Source organism: Olea europaea, unplaced genomic scaffold (assembly GCF_002742605.1).
Source record: "Olea europaea var. sylvestris unplaced genomic scaffold, O_europaea_v1 scaffold1778, whole genome shotgun sequence".
NCBI lineage: Eukaryota > Viridiplantae > Streptophyta > Magnoliopsida > Lamiales > Oleaceae > Olea > Olea europaea.
The window spans coordinates 84,538-100,620 of NW_019235513.1; the positions used below are offsets into that span (position 1 = coordinate 84,538).

The 16,083-nt window shown below is 33.6% G+C and overlaps 1 long non-coding RNA gene and 1 pseudogene across 1 annotated transcript; both read left to right on the top strand.

Moving 5' to 3' along the window:
• The first annotated feature begins 470 nt into the window (after positions 1-470).
• LOC111378153 lies at positions 471-1,120 on the top strand. Its single transcript, XR_002699820.1, has 2 exons — positions 471-740; positions 843-1,120. It is a non-coding gene; the product is annotated as an uncharacterized LOC111378153 (long non-coding RNA).
• A 5,200-nt stretch (positions 1,121-6,320) lies between these two features.
• Positions 6,321-10,955, top strand: LOC111378154 (annotated as a pseudogene).
• The last annotated feature ends 5,128 nt before the right edge of the window (positions 10,956-16,083 follow it).

The following is a 16,083-nucleotide window of genomic DNA, read 5'->3' on the forward strand; positions in this document are numbered from 1 at the left end:
TTTACAATACTGGTAATTGTTTTATATTATATGGACCATATTTCAGGATATTCAGCCTTGCGAAATTCAAACTTTTGGCCATATATTTATTATTGCTCTCAATGGATTCTCGAGTGAGCAAATTTGATATGTTCCTTATTTCAGTGGATCTCGTTCTACTCTCATAATTCATAAGTCTTGAATCTCTTGCTTGTATGCATTGTTGACATTTAACAGTAAGGATTTATTGCTAGCAAGACGCAAATGCTGCATTTACGCTGCCAAGCAACAACTTTTAAGTTTAAAATTCTTATTAACTATTAAATGAGATTTCTGGATCTTAGTGGACTCAAGGATGGAAATTGCTCAACTAGGTTTCTTGGGCAATTTTTTTTGCTTGTCCAGGTGATAAATACAATTACTTCACAATAAAATTCCAGCCAATGTATATGTTTGTCAATCTCAAATCATCCAGGACATAGAGGTCAAACTTTACAGATTGGCTTGTCCTATTTTCACCACATCTTGCTTTAGAAATATAACTGTGCAGTGCCCCATCTTCTATCAGCCCATCAGGAATGAACATTTATAAGCAAATGTATAAATGTGTATGCAATGCAAAAATCTTTCCTATCCTTTTGCTTTCTTTGACATTTTCCCCTACCGATAATTATCTATTTCAGGAAGAATCCCAACTTGCCAAGATTACTCGTGATAGTGCAAAGATAAACGTTGAGCAGATTCATGGTTTGATGTCACAAGTAAACTGCCTCCTTTACATCATTTTACCCTTTTTCTTACTAGTTCAGAGATTTTAATTGGACTTTTGGGTTCTACTGATCCCGATTTATCCCACTCTTTAGGTTATAAATGATATACTTTTCAACACAGTTCGGTCTGTCTAACAAATCTTCATCAGATTCATCTGGTCCAGATCTGATGGTTGAAACCTAGTCTCATGGTTGACAAGTTATGCTACCTGGACTTGATCCTCTTAGAATTTCTTGGAAGTTCTTGCATTTCCAAATACTGATATCTGCAACGACTTGACTAGTCAAATGTGGGCTCTAGAAAACGAGAGAGTTTATGCTTATGTTCAATCTTTTGCACTTTGAGATTAATGACAGTAATTTGTTTGTCATCTTCACTCTCCACACATATATATTCTTGCCTAACCAAGGGTTCTTTCTACTTGGGTTATTGACATAGAGTGGATTGAGTCGAATCATACTAGTTAACTTGTATTCTACAACTCAGAGCTTACTTAATAGATGTTAATTTATCGTTACTCTTTTAGCTCAACTTAATGTGACCCAATCAAATAATACGGTAGAGGTTGAACTCTTGTTCTTCCACCGAAAAAGATTTGGTAAAATTAACGTAGAGTGTGATGTGACATATGTTAATTGAACATAGTGTCTTGAATCTCTTGATCACGAGCTCACAAATAGAAAAGTAGTCTTAAATAGATAAATAACATCCGGAACAAGATTAGATATGCATGAAAATCGAGTTAACAATGTTTGACCCACTTAATAAATATCATGTTAGATCATATGGCAATCAAGCGATCAATGATGACGCCCTTAAAAAAAAAAAAAAACACGGTTAATTACCAACTTAAATTTATGCGCAAATTCTCGTAAATATCGATAAATTAAATCCCATTTTTATTATTTTTCTCTTTCTTTTGAAAACCTTCTATTTATCATTTTCGAAAGGCATTTCAAAAGAATTCTTGTTTCCTTCCCAAATCCCTTTTTTCCTCCTAAAATCAAAACAAACACTCCAACTTCATCCTTGTCCAAAAGATCCCTTTAACAATGGATCCATTCTCCGGTGTGGCGATTGCCCGTCAAACTTGGGAACTGGAAAACAACATAGTCGCCACCACTGCTGCTCCGCTGCATTGGACAAAATATTCTACTACGAAGACCGATGATGATACTATTATTGTTATGGACTCAATTGCTGACTGAACGGAGATCTGGGAGCGAATGGCTTGAGAGATGATAATAGTATTGCAAGGCCAATCGAGCAGGCAATGAGAAGTTCGGCGAAGGCGAAATTAAGAAGAACGATGGTTTTGCCGATTTCAGCCTGTGTAGGGAGTCGAGGCCTACCAATTTGAGCTGCCGTCTCAGATGGAAGCCATGATGGTCGTGGTGGAGTTCTGGGAGAAGATGACTGAGTGGGGTTAAGGGTTTAAACACTTGCACGATTGAACAATTTCACGTAAATGACTTTACTGGGAGGAATTGGTTTGTGTTGTGCATGCGACGTTGAAAAGGGCGTTTTAGATACTTCATAAATTTCAAGTAAAAATATTAGTTATAATACTAAATTTTTTTCGTCAAATCTCCAAAATTATAAATTATGTGACTAAATAGACTGTTTGAACCAAATGGCAGTTTGATGTTTTCAAAAAAGATTGATGACCAAATCGCAGTTTTTTGTTAGTTGGAGGACTAATTTCTGATTTCTTATAGTTAGAGGACTGATGTGCCGTATGAAGTTATTTGGATGACCAAATTGCTATTGAGTAATAGATAGAGGACTGCATTGATGTTTTAAATTATTCCGATGGCAAAATCAAAAGTTTTCTAATAGCTGGAGGACTATTTTGCTATTATTTATAATTTGAAAAACTGATTTGCAGGTAGAAGTTATTTATATGACAAATTGTTCTTTTATAATAATTGGACGGCTGGGTTGATGTTATAAATTAATCTGATGACCAATACACAATTTTCTAATAGATGGAAGACTATTTCACTGTTCAATAAAAAATGTTTGACCAAATTGCTGTTTACTAATAATTGGAGGATGAATTGACTTTTTTGTTATTTGATGACCACATGTTATTACCAAATAAATGGAGGACTATTTTGCTGTTTCAGTATAAAAGATAGATGACAAATTTTTGCTTCTCAAAAGTGTGAGGACTAATTTGTAGTTTGACAATAGTTAGACAGAAAATGAAATTGCAGTTTTATTAGTGGTTGGGTGACCAATTAAATTTTGGATTACCTAATTTGGAAATTCATTATTCAACTATTCAGAAACTCGAATTAAGTCATCCAACTATAAACTAAGGGTGTATTTGATTGGAGGTGGAATTCAATGAAAAATGGAATTGGAATTCCACCTTCCAATTTAACTTTGTTTTACACCTTTTTTCCCCGGAAATGAAATTCTATCTTTGGTGCCACATAAGCCAATTTTCATGAATTCAAGGAATTAGCATTATTTATTTATTTATTATTATTATTATTATTATTTTTTTTTTTTTGCAATGGAAACAAATTTTAAGAATTTTTGTAAAAAAATATTTCCTTTTAATTGACAATTTTAATATAAAATAATGCCAGACGAACACCAAAAGATAGATGATTTTTTTGAATTTTCTTTTTGTTTTGGCAATAGGAACAAATTTCATTCCCAATACCAATAAATTCTACCCCTTTAATTGAAAATTTTCATATAAAATAAAGCCAAGCGAACATAAAAAAACACTTTTATTTCAACATTTTTCACGTGAAAAATTATACCAATCAAACACAATAATTTACAATTTCCAAGAAAATAATTTCTAGACAATTCAATTTCCTAAAATTCGTTTTCTAGGCAATTCAATTCCATCTTTACAATCAAACGGACCCTAAAAGCGATTTACTCTTTAAACTCTTAGGGAACTTCAATTGGGTCATCCAACTATATAATAAAAGCAATTTCATGCTTTATTATAAGAAAACTTCAATTAGGTCATCCAACTATAGTATAAAAGGAATTTAGTCCTTCAACTTTAAAGAAACTTCAATTGGGTCAAAAACTATACTGTAAAAGCAATTTAATCCTTCATGTTTAAGGAAATAGGAATATAGTCATTCAACTAATGACTAAAATTAATTTCATCCTTCTCCTTTGGGAAAACTTCAATTTGGTCATCCAACTATACTTCGAAAGCAATTTATTCCTTAAGGTTTAAGGATATACGAATTGAGTCATTCAACTATTGATTAACTTTAATTTCATCCTTCAACTTTGGGAAAACTTCAATTTGGTCATCCAACTATACTTCCAAAGTAATTTTAGTGCTCATGGTTTAAGGATAGACGAATTGAGTCATTCAACTACTGATTAACATTAATTTCATCCATCAACTTTGGGAAAACTTCAATTGGGTCATCCAACTATACTTCCAAAGCAATTTAGTACTTTAGGTTAAAGGAAATACGAACTGAGTCATTCATCTATTCATTAACAATAATTTCATCCTTCAACTTTGCGAAAACTTCAATTGGGTCATCTAACTATACTTCCAAAGCAATTTAGTCCTTCAGGTTTAAGGAAACAAGAATTTAGTCATTCAACTATTTATTAACACTTATTTCGTCCTTCAACTTTGAGAAACTTCTATTAGGTAATCAACTATACTTCCAAAGCAATTTAGTCCTTCAGGTTGAAGGAAATACGAACTGAGTCATTCCACTATTCATTAACGATAATTTCATCCTTCAACTTTGCGAAACCTTCAATTGGTTCATCAAACTATACTTCCAAAGCAATTTAGTCCTTCATGTTTAAGGAAACACGAATTTAGTCATTCTATTCATTAACACTTATTTCATCCTTTAACTTTGTGGAAACTTCTATTAGGTCATTTAATTATACTTCCAAAGCAAATTAGTCTTCAGATTTAAGGATATACGAATTGAGTCATTTACTATTAATTTACAGTAATTTTGACCTTCCACTTTTGGGAAACTTCAATTGGGTCATCAAACTATACATTAAAAGCAATTTAGTCCTTCAGTTTCAAGAAATAAGAATTTAGTCATTCAGCTATTCGTTAACATTAATTTAATCCTTCAACTTCTCGAAATCTTCAATTCGATCATCCATATATACTTTCTTATGAATTAAGTCCTTCAAGTTTAAGGTTATAGCAATTTTAGTCATATATCTATTGTTTAACACTAATTTCATCTTTCAATTTTAGGAAAATTTCAATTGGATAATCCAACTATACTTAAAAAAAAAATTAAAAAAAATAAAAATGCAATTTAGTTCCTCCGCTTGAAGGAAATAGTAATTCAGTCATTCAACTATTGATTAACATGAGTTTCATCCTTCTACTTCCAGGAAACTTCAATTTAGTCTTCAATCTATACCTTGAAAGCAATTTAGTCCTTCGGGTTTGAGTAAATCTACATTTAGTCATTCTACTATTTTTAACATTAATATCATCTTTCAACTTTGTCAAAACTTCAATTGGGTCATCTTACTATACCTCAGAAGCAATTTAGTCCTCCAGTTTTGCGGAAATACCAAATTAGTCTTGCTTTACATTAATTTCATCCTTCAACTTTGAGGAAACTTCAATTGTGTCATTCAACGATAATTTAAAAGCAATTTCATTCTTCAACTTTAAGTAAACCTCAATTTGGTCATCCAACTATAGTCTAAAAGTAATTTAGTCCTTACTGTTTAGGAAATATCAGTTTAGTCATGGAACTATTATTTAACTTTAATTTCATCCTTCAATTTTAATGATATTTAAATATGTTCATCCAACTATATTGAAACAAAAATGAGCCCTCATAATAATTAGAAAACGATTATTTGGTCATCAAATTATTAGAAATTATAAAACTAAATTAACAGCAATTAGGTTATCCAACTAATTTTCACAAACAAAATCAGTCCCCCAATTTAGAAACAAAAAAAATCCTCCGATTGACAAAAAGCAGTGATCTGGTCCTCCAACTATTAGAAAAAAGTAATTTAGTCATCCAACTCTATGGAAAAGTAAAGGACCCTCTATCTATTACAAAACATTGATTTGGTCATCGAGCTCGTTAGAAAAATCAAACCAGCTCTCTTACTCTTAGTATACAGCAATTTGGTCATACAATAACAATTAGTCCTCCAACTATTTGAAACCAGTGATTTGGTAATCAAACTAATTGCAAACATCAAACCAGCCCTCTAACTGTTATTAAACAGCAATTTGCACATACAACTATGAAGTAATAGAAAATCGATCCTCCATCTATAAGGAAACAGCAAAAGAGTCCTCCAATTATCAGGAAACATTAATTCAGTCCCCAACTAATAGAAAACAGTAATTTGGTTGTCAAATTATATTGAAATTGCAAATGAGTCCTCAAACTATTAGATAACAGTGATTTGATCATCAATCTCATACAAAACATCAATTCGGGCCTTTAACTATTAATAAACTGTTATTTGGTTATCAAATTATTAGGAAACGTGAATCAAGCCCTCAAATTAAGTAAATAATATATATCCAAAATATTAACTTTCGAAATGCATCTTCAACTGGGAATTTGTGTTAAAGAACCCATTCACAATGGATCCCTTCTCTTCGGCGGCGATTGCCCGTCTAACTTGGGAATTGGAAAACAACATAGTGACCACTACTGCCGCCGCCGACAACTCTTCCGCGCCGGACGCAATATTCTAATTTCCAGCAAGAAAAGCCGTGTGCCAACGATCCACACTATTTCAAACGCGTGAAGGTCTCTGCACTAGCCCTCCTGAAGATGGTCGTCCATGCCCGCTCCGGTGGCAACATTGAGGTTGTGGGACTCATGCAAGGGAAGACCGATGGCAACACTATTATTGTTATGGACTCTCTTGCCCTCCCCGTTGAGGGGACCGAAACTAGGGTGAACGCCGTGGCTGATGCCTATGAGTACATGATTGATTATTCACAGACCAACAAGCAGGTTTTTGGCTTTTTGAATTTATGTATTAAATGAAATTGTGCTGGATAATATAATAATAATAATTATTATTTATTGCACTGTGATTGATGGAATTCTGGCTACTAATGCTCAAGAGTTAAGGGATTTTTATAGAAAATTTTATGGGTTGTTTATATGAAAAGTTACATAATTATTTAGGAGCAATTGTAGCTGTGTTTCTGTCAAATTGTTAGAAAGTCATCATATGGAGAAATTTTTGGTGTGCAGAAAAATTTATTCACTTTGCAATATTCATTTACAAATAGACAGTTAATGCCCTTTTTCTTCTATCCCGGGGAAGGGGTTGTTTTCTGCTAGTCCTGGAGGAAATTGTTAATGAGGTATAATTTTTGAAGTGTAAAGTACTTAACAGATGTTGAAGAAGCACCTCGTGATTGGATTGTGTCACGTCCTAAAGGAAATTTAAAACAAGAAACTGCTTTCAAAGCATAGAGTACTTGTACCTCAATCCTTGTAGATTATAGAGCTCTAGAATTAAAAAGAATTTGAGATTTCCATTAAGGTTTTTATGTTTTAACTGATAAATTACTAAATTTAGAGGTTTATTATTTCTTTTGCATTTATATCCATATTTATTCATTCTTCTGAGAGCTGGTTTTTTCAAGGCAACTTTTTTCGGTAGATACTTTTGAGAGACGACTCTGAAAACTGATAACGAATCTCGTCTTAATGGTTTGACATTTCATTGCCATCAATGCTTTCAAAATCCATGTTCAATAAATTACTAATTTCTTATTATGAGATTTTCTGGACTATAATTTTATCCATATCTTAAATATTAATACCGAAATGTCCAGTAGTGTTCTAAAATTCCTTAGGGATAAATTTTGAATGCATTATATAATTTATTCGAAGTATTCTTAATATGCATTTAGCAATTAGGAAATCCATGTAACTTATGACTTAAAATTTGAGCACTTCACTTCATGATATACATCTCTTAAGTATTTTATGATTTATGTTCATTGTTTTAAAGTACAAGTTGCAGCTGGTTTGCAACTAGTCTATATGCACTGAAAATTAGTTTTACATGTAAAACAATGTTTGTTTAAAGAAAATTATTGGCCTTTCTCTTTTGTATATAAAAAGATTTAGTCTTTTCTTCTAAAATTTTACAAGATTAATGTCGGTTAGATTGTCTACAGGATTCTTTTCTTGTCTACTTTGACGTCAAACAATATTTTCTTAAAGAAGAGTGAGAATAGTTAGACAGCAAACTGTGTCATGAAGGACAATCTAGAAGGATGAAGACCTGGGAAAGTTGAATACATAATTCAAAATTGCAAAGTTCTTTACTCTAGATGGTGTTACCAGGTCATCCGCTTCAATTATTACTTTGTATACTCTGATTTTGGTGCTTTTTTCTAATAATTCCTAAGTAGCCCTCTCTCTTTATTTTATTTGAATGGTGATAAGCTATCTGGCAGTGAAATTTAGTAGCACAACATCAAGTCATTGGTTTACCTTTTTTTAACCTGAAAGTGGAAATCAAATCATTCGTCTGCATCACACTTATTACCAATTAAATTCTCTTTTGTCTAAAATTTATTTATCTCTATCTAGGTTTTGTTCTCCTTAGTGTTGTGTTATTTCTCTAAGTATGCTTTTTTGAGGTTATTGTCTTACATTGAATTTTGTGGCTGAAGGCAGGTTGATTGGAGAATGCTGTTGGGTAGTACCATTCCCATCCTGGATGTGGATGTTGGCTTTCTGGCATTGATGTTTCCACACAAATGCTTAACCAGAAATTTCAGGAGCCCTTCCTAGCAGTTGTTATTGATCCAACCAGGACTGTTTCAGCTGGTAAAGTTCATATTCGTGCTTTCAAGACATACCCAGAAGGATACAAGCCTCTAGATGAGCCTGTCTCTGTGTGTCGGACAATTCCCTTGAACAAAATTGAAGTCTTCGGTATGTACTGTAAGCACGTGATGACTTGTGAGAAATGTATTGTTCTCAAACTCTTTTTGCTCTCTTAGTTTAATCTCATTATGTCTTGCAGTATTATGCATTGGATATTACATGTTTCAAGTCATCTCTTGATTGTAAATTCTTGGATCTTCTGTGGAATAAATATTGGGTGAACACCCTTTCTTCTCCTCCTCCTTTGCTTGGTAACGGGGACTATGTTGCTGTTCAAATCTCAGATTTAGGAGATTTCCTTGCTAATATTGCAAGAGCTTGATTACTTTTGACCATCAATTGTTTTGACAACAAGCCTGTCATGTTAGCATTGCTGTAATAGGTTTTCTTCAAAAATTGCTATCGGTGATGTCTATTGTTGAGTAAATTCTGTATGTTTAATGCATCTGAAAAACTGGAGCATGCTGAAAATCAGTTGGCTCATTCACACTTTGGACCCTTGATATCACCTGCTCAAAAGAAGAAAGAGGTCAGTGTAATGTTCAGCTATAACTTTTGCTTCCTTTCTCACAGTAGACTATCTGCCCTTAGGTGGATTTCTATTTGCATTTCTGTATTCTTTTATATGTTAAGCTCTTCTCTGTTTAATTCTTTTGTAGTTCGCAATTCTCTTCATGCAAGAATTGTTTTCGAGTCTATTGATCAGTGAATGTTGTTAATGTAGAACAAGAAGTTTCGCCATGTTTTTCCTGGAAATATTAAAGGAAGATTGCTATCAACTTTTAATGTAGAGAATAGTTCTCGTAACTACAAGGATCAGCTTATTTTTTTCTGGGACTTTGCGATTAATCATTCTTCAGAGAGAATTCTATTGAAGGATGAAGAGCCGTTTAAATTGACATTAAGAAGTGCTTTCTCATTTTGTTTTGGGGTTTTTGGGCATTGCTAGTTCTTCCAGTCAGTAAAATCATGCTACCTCTCTTCCCATATAATGGTGATTGGTCTATTTCTGTGAGCTAGTTGTTTTCACGTAATTCAAGTTAAATTAGAATCAATAGGAAAAACTAGTGATTACATGTAGCTGTCTTGTGACTCGAGTAGTTGCATGTAAAATATTTACTATTTTAGATCAAAGAAATAAGTTGCAACGTGTATCCATCCTTGTTGTTACAAGATAAGTTTCACATGCAATTTGTAAATTTTACAATACTGGTAATTGTTTTATATTATACGGACCATATTTCAGGATATTCAGCCTTGCAAAATTCAAACTTTTGGCCCTATATTTATTATTGCTCTCATTGGATTCTCAAGTGAGCAAATTTGATATGTTCCTTATTTCAGTGGATCTCGTTCTGCTCTCATAATTCATAAGTCTTGAATCTCTTGCTTGAATGCATTATTGACATTCAACAGTAAGGATTTATTGCTACAAGAAGCAAATGCTGCATTTACGCTGCCAAGCAACAGCTTTTAAGTTTAACATTCTTATTAACTATTAAATGAGATTTCTGGATCTTAGTGGACTCAAGGATGGAAATTGCTCAAATAGGTTTCTTGGGCGATTTTTTTTGCTTGTCCAGGTGATAAATACAATTAATTCACAATAAAATTCCAGCCAATGTATATGTTTGTCAATCTCAAATCATTCTGGACATAGAGGTCAAACTTTACAGATTGGCTTGTCCTATTTTCACCACATCTTGCTTTAGAAATATAACTGTGCAGTGCCCCATCTTCTATCAGCCCATCAGGAATGAACATTTTTAAGCAAATGTATAAATGTGTATGCAATGCAAAAATCTTTCCTATCCTTTTGCTTTCTTTGACATTTTCCCCTACCGATAATTATCTATTTCAGGAAGAATCCCAACTTGCCAAGATTACTCGTGATAGTGCAAAGATAAACGTTGAGCAGATTCATGGTTTGATGTCACAAGTAAACTGCCTCCTTTACATCATTTTACCCTTTTTCTTACAAGTTCAGAGATTTTAATTGGACTTTTGGGTTCTACTGATCCCGATTTATCCCACTCTTTAGGTTATAAATGATATACTTTTCAACACAGTTCGGTCTGTCTAACAAATCTTCATCAGATTCATCTGGTCCAGATCTGATGGTTGAAACCTAGTCTCATGGTTGACAAGTTATGCTACCTGGACTTGATCCTCTTAGAATTTCTTGGAAGTTCTTGCATTTCCAAATACTGATATCTGCAACGACTTGACTAGTCAAATGTGGGCTCTAGAAAACGAGAGAGTTTATGCTTATGTTCAATCTTTTGCACTTTGAGATTAATGACAGTAATTTGTTTGTCATCTTCACTCTCCACACATATATATTCTTGCCTAACCAAGGGTTCTTTCTACTTGGGTTATTGACATAGAGTGGATTGAGTCGAATCATACTAGTTAACTTGTATTCTACAACTCAGAGCTTACTTAATAGATGTTAATTTATCGTTACTCTTTTAGCTCAACTTAATGTGACCCAATCAAATAATACGGTAGAGGTTGAACTCTTGTTCTTCCACCGAAAAAGATTTGGTTTACCAATCGAAATAATGTTTTAGCTCGGTGGAAACAAAATTCTTTTCCTTAGGATCCTGTCAAGTAGAAATATAGAAGGAAGTAACTATAAAAATTGTTGAAATCACCTTCTCATGGTGTTTTTTCATTTCTGAAATTATTTGTGCAAAATCAACAATATTTTTACTGTTTTTTGGTGCAAAATGGTTGAAATACTCAATAAATGAAGACAAAACAAAACAAAATAATTCGAATAAAAAACCTAAGATGACTGTTACTGAAAAGAATAATGCTATTTAGCATTTTTGTGCTACGATATTAAGTGATAGGTCCGTTTAGAGGTGGGAACATAAGACTCATTTACTTGAATAACTCGGATTGAATGCTTGTTTGTGTCTTATTATTTGTGAGTAATATATTATGGAATAGTGATTGATGTTGTAATGTATGATTAAAAAAGAAGAAAAAATATTTAATTTACGTGTAATATTATTTTAATGAAGAATATGTAATTAAAAATGGGTACTATAGAAAAAATGATGTGATAGAATGTGGAAAAATAGTAGACAAACAAAGCTTAAAAGCATGACAAAAGAAAAAAAAAAAATTGTTTTCAAATGCAATTGGTGAAGGACGAAATTGATCTCCTGCGGTCCTACGCCAATGAGGTTCTTGTTATTAGGAAAAAAGCTAAACTGCAAGAAGATTTTTGATATAGGGATAGACAGATAGACACATTGTTGTGGGACCCGTATAAAGAAATCTCCAAAAAAAGTGGACCCTCCAGGGTCGGTTAGGGTGTTGGTCACCCGTTCTTTTGGTATTGTAGCAACAATCGGATGTGGTGGCACGCGGAGTGAGCAAAGGCGATGTCAAGGCCCGGGTCCGGTGTGTGACGGCAAGTGGTAACAGATTAATCTTCCTCTTCTTAAGTTAATTGTTCCCATAATCACTGAATTGAGTCTTGTTTAAAATTTAAAATGCCGACTTTTGATCATTAAATTTAATCAAACGTTACGTATTGAAATAATATTTGTTTCAAACCTTTAACGAAATTGGTGACGTAGTTAACAGAATGCGCAAGTGACGGCTATCACGCCTTTACCAAATTGTCACGTAAGAAAGCATTTTTCATTACTCAACAAACTTTGAAAAATATCTTCAATTGTTCAATGAAATTTGAAGTTGTCGAAATTTCCACCATTAAATTTAACAAAAATACATCGGCCTATTGTTTTATGAAAATTTTGTTTTGCAAGCGTAAGGATCACGTGCAAGTATAAAGTGAACAAACGAATCTGGGTTATCGATTTCACGAGAAACGATTACTTAACTAAATAATAGTAACTTTAATATTAATACAAAAGAAACAATAAATTTGGATTTTGCAACTGATGAAAAAAATTATACAATAAGTTCTACGGTATGTGCTTTATAATCTCCCACTTCTATCTTAGTGTATTTTATACATAACTTGTCACTACTAATATAAAAAACTTGTTGAAGAAAGAATTATCCATTTTTGCGCATTCTAGAAAGTAACAATTATTAATATCTTGAGATAATTATGTCTCATGGAAATGCTTTTCAACTCATCAAAATTTTCAGATTTTGGGTGTGAAATCCCGAAATCTGAAAATTTCGAAGGATGAACAATTTTTAATAAGCTTTCATTCTCGAATGTCTAATTTTATAATTGTCTCGACAGGAAAAGAAAATCTAGGAAACCCGGCAATCACATAATCCAAGTTTTCTTCAACAGATTTAGGAAAGATGAAACTTGTAAAATTGTCAATCAAATCTCCAAACAACTGGAACCTAGTAGCTTTGTAAAACCAAATGTAAAGTGAATTACCCAATGGTCACTGAACTTTATAAAATGTTTCCACGGAATCATTGAACTTTAAAAATTATTCACTGAACTTTACAAAAGGTTTCCCAACTGTCACTGAACCTTTTACAAAGTTCAGTAACCTCGTTAAAATTTTTTGTAAAGTTCAGTAATGAATGAGGTGATTTTTAAAGTTCAGTAATCCCGTGGAAACATTTTGCAAAGTTCAGTGATAAATTGAGTGATTTTTAAAATTCAGTGACCTCGTGAAAACTTTTTGCAAAATTCAATTACCGTTTAGGTAATTCACTTACCAAATGTAATAACAATAGCCATACAGCCGCCCACTATCGCCCTAGGACAAGACCTCACTACCGGTGTTCAGCCGAGCACTGCCCTGATGACTCTAAAAGAAACCAAAGCTAAGATAACAGCTACCACCACCACTCCTGCCCTCACCTTATGGTTTGTTATAAATGCAGCTGCAAGTAATGCTACAACGGCACCTAAAGAAAATGCGAGTGCCAATGCCAAGTGATGTGATCCGAAATAGGCGCCAAACCGCCAAATATTTATTGATTGATGGCGAGAGATCGAGTGCTAAGTTCGAGCTTCATTTGGGCCAACGAGACCAAGAAAATATTTGTTCGAGCCACGAGATTCCAAGGGATCGAGTTGGCATGCTAATTGAAGAGATAAATGGAGGGCTTGACGATCGAAACAGTGTGGAGAAATGGAGTTGCAAGAAATCGGCATGGAGACCGAATGGAGTGATAAATCTGGCCAATCCTATCACTGAGCTAAGGAGTCCAAAGAGTTGGAATTAGGAAGCTTAAGACCAAGTTCTACAAGGGGGTTGATTCCAAGTTACATGCTGGAATGCTTGGGAGCAACTTAAATTAAGATGCTGAATTTAATTTATTATACACATTCATGCAGACAAAAAAACATATTTGAGGGCTGTTGTTATTATATATATACAGAACATTACAGGCGGCGGCTTTGAAAGAATTGAGTATACACATTAAAAGAGACTCCAGCTAGGACAACAACTAATTGGAGGCTGCAAGGTTACGATACATATTCACGTATTTGCATCACCAGCTTGGAGAAAAGAGGAGAAAATTGGTTGGCTGTTGAAGATATATACTAGCGGCTGATGTTTGGAGAGAAAACCACGGCTCATGCGACCGCACAACATGAATTCAACGCGGTCGCACATGGGCAGTCAGGGATTAAAAAGGCAGAAATCAATACAGCCATGCGACCGCAGCCTCAAGTACCATGTGGCCGCACCGTGTTTTTGCCAGACAAAAATTTTCAAATTGGCGAGAGTTTTAATTTTGGTAGACTTCTTATTCCAATTGATATTTTGAGATCTTAAGTCTGTTTTTCCGTTTTTTTTTTTTAATTAGGTTTATTAGGTTAGTATAAATAGTTTCTTTATTTTCAATTGTAGACAACTTTTATAATGAATTATTGAAGGATTTTCTTCCGAAGCTTTGCTTCAAAATTATTCTTGTTTACTATCGAATGAAGCGAACTTATCAAGACTAATAATCTTGTGGTGTTCAAGCATCGTTCTTGTTGGGTTCTTTGATTCATAATTTTATTAGTTCAAGTCCACAAATTTGGGTGAGATTTTGAGACTTTGTGATCAAGAGGTCGTTGGTTTAATATACCTTCGGTTGCTTGGTTCAATGTTTGGAGATTAAATCCTAAACCTTGGTCGTATTTGGGCGTTCTTGGGATCTAGTGTCAATTACTGTGGATTCAATAGCGACCGTGTTAACCGGGTTTGCATCACCATGGCTGTTAGTTAATTATAAACTAGGAAAGTGACTTTGTGTCAACTTTGACCAAGTATTCAAACTTGATTCAATAGTCAAATTTTGAAATTCAATGGACTAATTTGTTCTAATCGTCGACTTGAGCATCATAATATATTTGAAATCTCAAAACCGATCCTCGATGAACGAGAAATTGTGAGCGAGATTTAGAAGAAAAAGAGACAACATCGTCGCTCAAGCTGTAGGCTAACGCCAAATGAGCGACGAAACATTTATGTTGAAAATGTATAACTGTAGCTCGAGCGAGAGGCAAGCGGCATGCTAGCGATAGCAAGGGATGCATCCCTTCTTGAAGGTTGCTGAGTTTTGGGGCATGTTTCTTCACTCACAACCTCTCATCTTCTAGAAATACGACCCTTTGGATGTCTATTATGCATCCAATATCGTTTTGCATTAAATCATACATCAAAATTTCTTGCAAAATTTCTCCAAAAATTATTCAAGAAGTTATTTTCTTGTAGATAGAAGAAAAAAGGTTCGAGTTCACTGTTGCTCGTGGTTTGAAATGCTTCTACCACAAGTTGTATCCATTGTATCTTGAGAGACAAGTACCTTAATCCGTTAGCACTATTGTGGAGCAATTTTGTCTTAAGAAAAAAGTATTTTATCACTAGTCTTGAGTTTTTCTTTCATCTTTCACTCTCCTTCCTTTCTTTTCGTATTCTATTCCATATTAAGTTTAATTGTGGTCTTGCAAATTAAACTTTACCATTCCTTTTTCAATTTCAAACAACTATTTCAATACACATATCATCAACAATTTGAAGACAAAATTGTTTGTTTGTTGAAAACAAATTATATCTCATCTTTGGAATAAGCCTTTATGTGCTATTCACTTCTTGTCATTTTCTGCGTTAAACTTTTGTTTGTATAAAAAAAAAAATTAACACCATTAAGGTTACTTCTAGGGAAACAATTAATGGCACGAACCATGTGGTTCCGCATTTAGCTGTACCAATGCCAAACTCTCATTCCCACATGGGGAAAAGTCAAAAAGGCTTGGAGGTGCGGACTTCAAAAGATGGCAACAAAAATATTGTTCTATCTTACTACTTTGAATTTAACAAAGTTTTTAAAAGAAACCACTTATGCAGTACAAGAAGGAGAAAATAATCATGAATCGATTATTGCCTTAGATGTATGGAAGCACTCGGATTTCCTTTGCAAAAACTATATACTAAATAGTTTGAACAATACACTTTAAAGTGTATATCGTTCGAAAGACTCGGCCAAGATC